Source organism: Notolepis coatsorum (assembly GCF_963971535.1).
Source record: "Notolepis coatsorum genome assembly, contig: SCAFFOLD_585, whole genome shotgun sequence".
NCBI classification, from domain to species: Eukaryota; Metazoa; Chordata; class Actinopteri; order Aulopiformes; family Paralepididae; genus Notolepis; species Notolepis coatsorum.
Window position 1 is genome coordinate 49,558 of NW_028174251.1, and position 10,550 is coordinate 60,107.

Consider the following 10,550-nt stretch of genomic DNA (forward strand, 5'->3'; position numbering starts at 1 on the left):
TGTACTACTGTATGAGTAAGAGTAAAAGTAAACAGGAATACACTAGGGCTAACCTCGATTAGTCGAATAGTCGACTAATCGATTGAAAGGAGCCGTAGTCGACTGCCAACCTCTTACTCGATTGCAAAAAATAAAATAAAATGGGTTCCATTATTATATATATTTTTTTATCATTCTTTCCAAAAGCAAAGAGGCTAACACTAAAGCCGCTCCCATAGTCCAGCAGACTGTACACAGAGCAGACCCCGCGGAGGTCCGCGCGGACTCTTTGAGCCTTCATAGTCGAGCGGACCTCCGCGGACCAATTTCCTACATGTCACGCGGCAGTTTACACAATTGTCCCCACGCTGTTCAACTTCTGTCATGTCGTCGTCATCCGATGTCAAAATAAAGAGTATGTTATCTCCGTTTCCAATATTTCGATAATAAAACGGGCAGTTTTACGCACTTGAATAACAGGTATATAGGCAGCGAGATGCAATGTACCGTATAGGCTTGAGGTGGACAGCGCGTGGTGCTGAAAAGACACGCATTGCATGAAATAAAAGCACCAGTTTTATTTCAAAATATTGGAAACGGAGATAACATTCTATGTTATCTCCGTTTCCAATATTTCGAAATAAAACTGGCAATTTTACACACTTCATTTAGAAAAGCCATTCAAACATCTCTCTTGGCACAGAGCGAGTGTTCAGAGTAAAATGCAGATCGGAGTCACATTAAATGCAGTTCGATGTCAACCAAAACGCCGAGCAGCGTTTTGTGTGACACCAAGTCAGCGGCGCGGATGTCCGCGCGTCAGAAAATAGGAGCTTCCCACCTGTGGGTCTGCTGTCCGCTGAGATCAAAGCTCAAGAGTCCGCGCGGACCTCCGCGGAGTCTGCTCTGTGTACAGTCTGCTGGACTATGGGAGCGCCTTAATGGTGCGCATACCAGTGAGGCTAACTGCCTAAGAAAATGGGCACAGAGGCACTGAAAGAGGATTTCACCCGTCTAATGAACACACTAGACACATATCAAGATATATCCATCAGTGGAACAATTGCATGCTTTCGCAGAGGACAAGAAACCTTCAGTCGACTCCTTCAGACATTAAGCACCCCCCACAGCCCAAATGGAATGATAAAAAATTATCTGCAAATTTTGGCCAATCAAAGTCGACTATATCCTTAGTCTGGGACAGGCCTAGTATACACACGGTTCCCCAACTGATGTCGTTGGTCGGTAGAGTCCTGTCTCAGCACAACCCATGCTGTTCCTTACACTAGCTCTTACTCCACAGTGCACGGATTTCAGTAAGCTTCAGGCTTCAGTAAGCTCCTTGTGTAGACAGGAGTTTGACCAATTTGCATTGGTTTGTGGCTAACTATCCGGAGCTAGTATGAGGAACATGTTTGGTATGTATGTGGCCAAATACTTATTGTCAAATTACAGTAGGATATAGGAAGTAAGTATTTATGATGTATGGCATAGGTAGGGAAAGATAGGATTGTATTGAATGGTGAAATGAATAATAATAATGTAAATATTGAACTGTGATAATGTGTAAACATTTATATTTTTGATAATAAAAAAAAAAGAAAAAAAAGGTCGTCTGGTAGCGTGTCGGAGTGTCCTTGAGCAAGACACTTAATCCCTAACTGCTCCCAATAGACCTGTCGCTAAACCACGCCCCAAAATAGAATTTGTCCAATCATATTACCCCATATTACCCCCGCCCCCTCACAGCAAAATCCTCGCTGCACAAAGCTCGGTCAACCTAGGTTTTAGGTTGTATTGAACCAGACGGCTGTGATCGCAACCACTGTCAAGAGTTCAGTTTTTTGTTATTATCTACATAATATCTGATGGTGAAACGCTGTGCGTGGGGTACCTGTAATTCAGACACCAGGTACCCCGAAAGACTGGATGGAGGAGTATATTTTGTACCTTTTCCGAAGCCCTTACGAAAACTACAGAAGTGCAAGCGGTGGATTATGTTGTGTCGTCGACCACATAAACAACTGAACGTGAATACCATTACCAAGGACACTTATGTTTGCTCAAAGGTAAGGTCAATTCATAAAGACATAATATTTGACGGCATGTATTAGAAACGTAGACCAAACTATTAGTTTGCTAACGTTTGACTTTGACTGCGAACTAGCTATCGTGTATCCAGCCCAGTTAGCCAACGTTAGCAGCTAGCTAACGTTAGCTGCCAACATGTAACGATACGTTCTACTCGTCCTCGCTAGTTTCGCTAGTTAGCTGGTGTTTTTAGCTAACTTTGGCTTCTGTCTTTTCACCCCAAAGCACTTCAGAGATGGGAAGCCAACTCTGGAATATCCAGATCCCATCCGGGCTCTCGTGTCTGCCGCAAGCCAGGTGCATAACAGTGGAAATGATGACCAACAAGGACAGTTATATAATGTAGTGACCACCATTGATAGTATAAAGAACTGGCTAACAGACAACAGAATACTAATAACATCAATACTACTACATGCACTAAGAATGCATGATGCACTTCAGATGCCATAGTGCCACTTGAAACCAGTAACAACAGGGACAACGATCTGTCTATGCTTAGCTAATACTCAGCTTTGTGTTTTTTCACAGAATGAGGTGTGCTGGAGATGTTACTGCCCTCACAGAGACAACACAGGTCAATCCAACTCTGGAAAATCCAGATCCCATCCGGGCTCTCGTGTCTGCTCCGAAAAGACACAGACCCTCACTCAAAAAAAGGTACAATACCGCAGATATTTCTGCATCATAACGTTAAGTTCTAGCTCTGTTATCAATACATCTAACTGTGTTATTAATACATCTTGTAACTGTTATTCCATTCAATACATCTTCTAACTGTTATCAATACATCTTCTAACTGTACATCTTCTAGACTAACAGTTATCAATACATCTTCTAACTGTTATCAATACAAGTTATAACTGTTATCAATACATGTTCTAACTGTTATCAATACATCTTCTAACTGTATGTGCGGTAACGTTACCGCAAGCCAGGTGCATAACAGTGGAAATGATGACCAACAAGGACAGTTATAGATGTAATGTAGTGACCACCATTGATAGTATAAAGAACTGGCTAACAGACAACAGAATACTAATAACATGAATACTACTACATGCACTAAGAATGCTTGATGCACTTCAGATGCCATAGTGCCACTTGAAACCAGTAACAACAGGATATATAGGAACCTCTGGTGAACGATGAGTAATGTCTCTATGCACTTTGTTGATGAAAATAATTGTTTTTAATGCACAAATGAGCATGAATGATTTTTTTTTATAAAAGAAAAAACTGAAACATGAATGAACTGAAACATGACTACTACATGCACTAAGAATGCTCGATGCACTTCTGATGCCATAGTGCCACTTGAAACCAGTAACAACAGGGACAACGATCTGTCTATGCTTAGCTAATACTCAGCTTTGTGTTTTTTCACAGAATGAGGTGTGCTGGAGATGTTACTGCCCTCACAGAGACAACACAGGTCAATCCAACACAGGACATGAGTGACAATGAAAGAGGTATGATTTATGTTTTTGGACTAAAGTGAGCATCATGGAATGTGTGCAACTTTACAATCATGTCATTGATGAACTGAATATCTCTGTGAACTCTCTCAATATATATATCTCTTCTTGTAAAAAGTACAAAGTCACAGAAGTTGAGTCCGCTAAGTAGCAGTTGCCCTTGAATTTGGTAATAACAGTTGTGCCTCTCTGAGATGTGCATGGCTTCTCCGTCTTTACGCACATAGAAATCTTTTATGGCTGTGGCTGCCTCTGCTACCGTCATGTCCCTTGCTGCAAAGGGACATTTCACCTCAAGCAAGCCTGTTTGACCATTGTCACATATTATAGCATCTGGTGTTGCCCCAAGGAAGGGGAGATCTGGTTGCAGGAGGAGGCCAGAGTTATGAACATGCCTATCTGGAAATGTCTCCTGGTACAGCTGCTTGGCTTTTGACTCATTGGCAGAGCCATAGGTTGTTGCAGTAGCAGTGAAGGGCTTGGGATAATATGTGGACTGTATGAAGGCATCTGAAATTTTCTTTCTCTTTATTATCTTGCCAAATTCTGATGCTGTCAGCCTGCCCTCTCGCTCCTTGTGCCACAGTGGACATGCAGCCTGTCCCGTCGTTTGCAGTTGTAGTTGTCTTGATTCCTCCAGATCAAAGCTCTGGATGTGCTGTGGTGTTGGTATGCCTATGTCTGGAGAGAGGGGCATGGGGATGGTCTTGGTACACTGAGAGGATACAGGCAGGGATGTTGTTGGGTTGGTCTGTGGTCGCTGCAACAGTGGGAGCTGCAGCGAGAGAAAAAAGAAATGGATTAGAAATAATTTGTCTCATTTCTTTCTCTCCTCATTCACCTATCCCTCTCCCCTTATCCATCACCCCTCTCTCCTCCCCTCTTACTCCTCTCTCTTCTCTAAGAAGGTCAGGGTGTGGAGGAGCCTCCAGATGAGGAGCGCCGGCCTGTGGAGCAGGCTCCCCCAATGGAAGGTGGACCAGAGGAGCGAGATGAAAGATTGAGAACTCAACAAGCACAAATTGAATCACTGACTAGTATAAATACTGTTCTGAGACAGAATCAAGAACCAAATAGATTAACACCAGAGGTCTTGCAGCACAGCCGTGTACCAGCGTATTTCAAATATTCCACTGGATTCACTTATGATGAATTCAACAATCTATGTACTGTGTTTAGTATACCTAGTAGTGAAACAGCACAGCAAACTTCAGTCCCATTGACATATAGCAGAACTGATTGGCAAATTAACACAATGCCCCTGCGTGTGCAGCTCTTGCTTGTTCTTATGAAACTGAGACAAAATCATGATTTAAAAGATTTGGCATTTAGATTTATGATTGATGAACGTAGTGTTGGTACTTTGTTCAACGCATGGGTGGACTACATGTTCACAGTTCTAGGGGAACTACCCGCGTGGCCTCACAGAGACGTAATAATGGCACAAATGCCAGGAAAGTACAGAGAGGAATTGGCAATATTAGACTGTACAGAGTTAAAAATTCAAACTCCAACTTCCCAGGTGGCCAAAAAGTTCCGGCCCATTAATGGCCTGTATCCGGCAGGCCGGAAGAAATTAGTCGGCCCAAGTCCGGCTGCCAGAGTCGGCCAAGTAGGCGGCAATGACTGACTGGCCGATTCCGGCCCGAGTACACTGGGCCAGGTCCGGGGTTGCCGGAAGCGGTGAACGTCCGGATCGGCCGAGTAGGCGGCAATGACTGACTGGCCGATTCCGGCCCGAGTACACTGGGCCATGTCCGGGGTTGCCGGAAGCGGTGAACGTCGGGTTGCCTAAAGCAGCCCAGATGCGACCCACACACACTGGGCCAGGTTTGGTTGCCCGAAGCCTAGCCGACACTGCCAATGCAATGGTACTACACAGTAAATTCCGCAGAGTACATTTGACTCAAACTGAGTACATTTGATTCAAACTGAGTAAAGAAATTTTACTCAGTTTGAGTGAAATGTACTCAGTTTGAGTCAAATTTACTTTGCGGAATTTACTGTGTACCCAGTATTCTGCCAGAGCTACTCCACTATCTGCCTATGACCATACATTACCGGAAATACAGTAGGAAATGGTTGATTAGTAATACAATGCCACATATTTAAGGACCCTTCCCTTTACCAATGGAGTATTGGCATGTCCCGCATTGAACAATTCAGAAGTTTACATGCTGTCTCCTACCTCACTGAAATATATTCTCAGTGTATGTGCACATTGTACACAATATACACCATTCTGCAGTGAAGCTCAAATATCAAGTAAAGTAACAATTACCCCCATACATGCTACTTTTTCCAGTTAAAAATGACAACTTGAATAGATATTTAAACATTTATTAACAAAAAAATATCACATCCTCCTCTCTGAACCCAACGACAAAGCCTCCAATGAAATTAACCCATTGTTCCCCTGCAACAGCTTCTCCCACAGGGGATCTTTGATTAAACACCTGCTATCAGAAGAATATAGACAGTCAGAAAAAAAGTTCAATTTACTACTTAAGTACATTTAAAAGTAGAAACTTTGACTTTTACTCAAGTGTGTACTTTCACTTAAACTTTCATGTTAGTCTAGCTTAGCAACATTTTTTAGGAGAATTAATACAAAAACGAGTGATATGGCCGTTCAGTTGTAAATGAAAGCCTGCATTTAGTAAGACGTTGTTTATAAATGTCTTTTGGTTTAGTTATGAATGAATGACAGCATCTCTATAGCACAGCTCTATTACTAGGACATAAAGTGCTTTGGAATGACTGTATACATCATTCACAACGGGTGGCCCCAGCAGGAATCAAACTCCTAACCGTGACAGTGTTAGTGCCATGCTCGGAGTGCCAAGCACAAGACCCCAATGTTATGCGGGGCTCTGCTCATAGGCGGGCGGCTCGTGGCGTGGCTCGTAGTCCTGGTTGTAGAAGCAACCGTCGCCCTCCATGGAGACCCCCCTCCTCCCGCGTCACCCCAGCGAGGTGGCGGGTGGCGACCCTGACGAGGTGAGCCATGGTGGGGTGGCGGGGGGCCGGCAGGGGGAGGCCCCTGGGGGGGGCTCCGGAGAAAAGCGCCAGGGGGCCGGGCCGGGAGGCGCCCCTGGGGCACCCCGGGAGGCGTGGGCATAGCCTTACGGACCACGGGGGAATAGGTGACGTGGGGGCGTAGCGTGGCGGGGGTCTGGGGGAGCTGTCGCCGGCCCCGGCGAGGCGTGCTGGTCCCCGACGTGGAGGGGATGGGACTTCCACTCACTGCCCTACACGAAAAGTGAAAAAGGCAAATAAAAAGAACGAACCACAAATTCAACGACAGAAGAGAAGAGGATGAGATAGAGAGAGAGAAGAGAGAGAGAGAAGAGAGAGAGAAGAGAGAGAAGGAAAGCAAGATAACAAAATACAACAAGAGCCAGTATGGAAGCAAATGAGTGACAGAAGTATTTGAATTTGATCAGACACCGAATTTATAGCATTGAAAATAATTACTTTGAAAACATGTATCTGAATTGAATTTATAGCATTGAAAATAATTACTTTGAAAACATGTATCTGAATTTTTTCAGACACCAAATTTAAAGCATTGAAAATAATTACTTTGAAAACATGTATCTGATTTTTGAATTTTATCAGACACCGAATTTATAGCATTGAAAATAATTACTTTGAAAACATGTATCTGAATTTTTTCAGACACCGAATTTATAGCATTGAAAATAATTACTTTGAAAACATGTATCTGAATTTTTTCAGACACCGAATTTATAGCATTGAAAATAATTACTTTGAAAAATGTATCTGAATTTTTTCAGACACCGAATTTATAGCATTGAAAATAATTACTTTGAAAATCATGTATCTGAATTTTTTTGCTCTGAATTTACCTATGTGAAATAAAAATTCAATGTAAAAAATTCGAATGTATAATAAAATTCAATGTAAAAAAAATTCGATGCATAATTGCGGTGTATAAAATTCGATCAAAAAACCATCATCCGGGCTACCCAGACAGGATAAGCAATCGCGCCTGGATGCAATCGAATTGACTTCTGGCCTATCACTGCACGGCTTTGTCAGTCATGTGATCACACCAACCCGGGAGAAAGATGGCGGTATATATACATACGTTGGGGGGAGAATATACATACGGTGGGGAGGAGACTGTACATTAGGAGGGGGTGGGTGGGAGAGAAATATACATACGGTGGGGAGAGAATATATACATACGGTGGGGAGGAGACTGTACATTAGGAGGGGGTGGGAGAAAATATATACATACGGTGGGGAGGAGACTGTACATTAGGAGGGGGTGGGTGGGAGAGAAATATACATACGGTGGGGAGAGAATATATACATACGGTGGGGAGGAGACTGTATATTAGGAGGGGGTGGGAGAGAAATATACATATGGTGGGGAGAGAATATATACATACGGTGGGGAGGAGACTGTACATTAGGAGGGGGTGGGAGAAAATATATACATACGGTGGGGAGGAGACTGTACATTAGGAGGGGGTGGGTGGGAGAGAAATATACATACGGTGGGGAGAGAATATATACATACGGTGGGGAGGAGACTGTATATTAGGAGGGGGTGGGAGAGAAATATACATATGGTGGGGAGAGAATATATACATACGGTGGGGAGGAGACTGTACATTAGGAGGGGGTGGGAGAGAATATATACATACGGTAGGGAGGAGACTGTACATTACGAGGGGGTGGGAGAGAAATATACATATGGTGGGGAGAGAATATATACATACGGTGGGGAGGAGACTGTACATTAGGAGGGGGTGGGTGGGTGAGAGAGAAAATACATATGGTGGGGAGAGAATATATACATACGGTGGGGAGAGAATATATACATACGGTGGGGAGGAGACTGTACATTAGGAGGGGGTGGGTGGGTGGGAGAGAAATATACATATGGTGGGGAGAGAATATATACATACGGTGGGGAGGAGACTGTCTATTATATGTATATTTCTCTCCCAACCACCCCCTCCTAATGTACAGTCTCCTCCCCACTGTATGTATATATTCTCTCCCCATCATATGTATATATTCTCTCCCCACCGTTCTCTTGGTGTAAAACGTTTAAGACCAGGGTGAGGCCAGGCTATGGATGGCTTTGAAGGTGAGGAGTAGTGTTTTGAAGTTAATGCGTTCCTTGATCGGGAGCCAGTGGAGGGAGTGGAGGACAGGAGTGATGTGTTCGCGGGACCGGGTGTTAGTGAGGAGGCGGGCAACTGAGTTTTGGACCATCTGCAGTTTATGGAGGGAGCGGGAGGTGATGCCAGTGAGGAGGGAGTTACAGTAGTCCAGGAGGGAAAAGATGAAGGCGTGTATGAGGGATTCAGCAGCAGGGGGTAGAGGCAGTGACGGATTTTGGCAATGTTGCGGAGGTGAAAATATGAAGTTTTGACAATGGAGCGGACATGGGGTCAAATGAGAGGGTGGGGTCGAGGATGACACAGAGGTTGCGGACTAGGGGGGAGGGGGTGATGGTGGAGTCATTGATGGTGAGTGTGATGTAATACAATAATTTATACTGTAGCATTACAAACCATTTGACAGCCAGGTCCTGCACCTCCGTTCTTGTCCTCTAGGAGCCATCGCAGCATGGCCAAGACCTTCCTCATCCAGCATACTGTCCGGGTGTAACTTATTGCCAGCGGAAGAGTGCAAGAATGCTTCCGCATTCGTCACCGCACGCCAGTACGGTAATGCGCCTTTCCTTTCGCCCCGCTCAGACAAATGCATGTAGTACATTGCAACACAACGCAGCATTTCCGCGGCTGTCTTTAACTAGCAGGACGCTAGTGGGCTAGTCGCTAAAATATATAATTGTACCAACACAGATATTAGGCAGTACACACATTGTCCTGCAATACATGTACAGTGAATGCACAGCTACATTCGCCATATATTTCTATCGCTGCTGCGGTCTATAGTGAAATGCAATATTATTATTATTATTGTAAAGATTATCATTACAATCGCAGCCTGGAGGCAATGTTACAAGTGTACGAGGGTTGTGTGCAAAGAGCACAGCCTCTCAATTTGCACAACGTGCACAAAATAATAATTGTAATGATCTTTACAATAATAATAATATTGCATTTCACTGTAGACCGCAGCAGCGATAGAAATATATGGCGAATGTAGCTGTGCATTCACTGTACATGTATTGCAGGACAATGTGTGTACTGCCTAATATCTGTGTTGGTACAATTATATATAAAACGATATATATATTTGAGCGACTAGCCCACTAGCGAGGCAACCTCCTGCACCATCGCAGCAGCGCCGAGCGTGGTGATACAAGCGGGCTGCTCTGAGGAAAGGAGCCCCTTCACGCTAGTGGGCTAGTCGCTCAAATATATATCGATTTTATATATAATTGTACCAACACAGATATTAAGCAGTACACACATTGTCCTGCAATACATGTACAGTGAATGCACAGCTACATTCGCCATATATTTCTATCGCTGCTGCGGTCTACAGTGAAATGCAATATTATTATTATTGTAAAGATCATTACAATTATTATTTTGTGCACGTTGTGCAAATTGAGAGGCTGTGCTCTTTGCACACAACCCTCGTACACTTGTAACATTGCCTCTCCAGGCTGCGATTGTAATGATAATCTTTACAATAATAATAATAATATTGCATTTCACTGTAGACCGCAGCAGCGATAGAAATATATGGCGAATGTAGCTGTGCATTCACTGTATGTATTGCAGGACAATGTGTGTACTGCCTAATATCTGTGTTGGTACAATTATATATAAAACGATATATATTTTAGCGACTAGCCCACTAGCGTCCTGCTAGTTAAAGACAGCTGAGGTTGAGTAGTTTCTTCTGATATCACTTTCAAACTCCAAGTGATTCGTTGCAATGTACGCGGAAATGCTGCGTTGTGTTGCAATGTACTACATGCATTTGTCTGAGCGGGGCGAAAGGAAAGGCGCATTACCGTACTGGCGTGCAGTGACGAAT

The 10,550-nt window shown here is 43.7% G+C and overlaps 1 long non-coding RNA gene across 1 annotated transcript; it reads right to left on the reverse strand.

Annotated features, from left to right (window-relative positions):
* Positions 1 to 5,872: 5,872 nt before the first annotated feature.
* LOC311247605 lies at positions 5,873 to 9,197 on the reverse strand. Its single transcript, XR_014620857.1, has 2 exons — positions 9,107 to 9,197; positions 5,873 to 6,799 (listed from the first exon to the last, which is right to left on the reverse strand). It is a non-coding gene; the product is annotated as an uncharacterized lncRNA (long non-coding RNA).
* Positions 9,198 to 10,550: the final 1,353 nt, after the last annotated feature.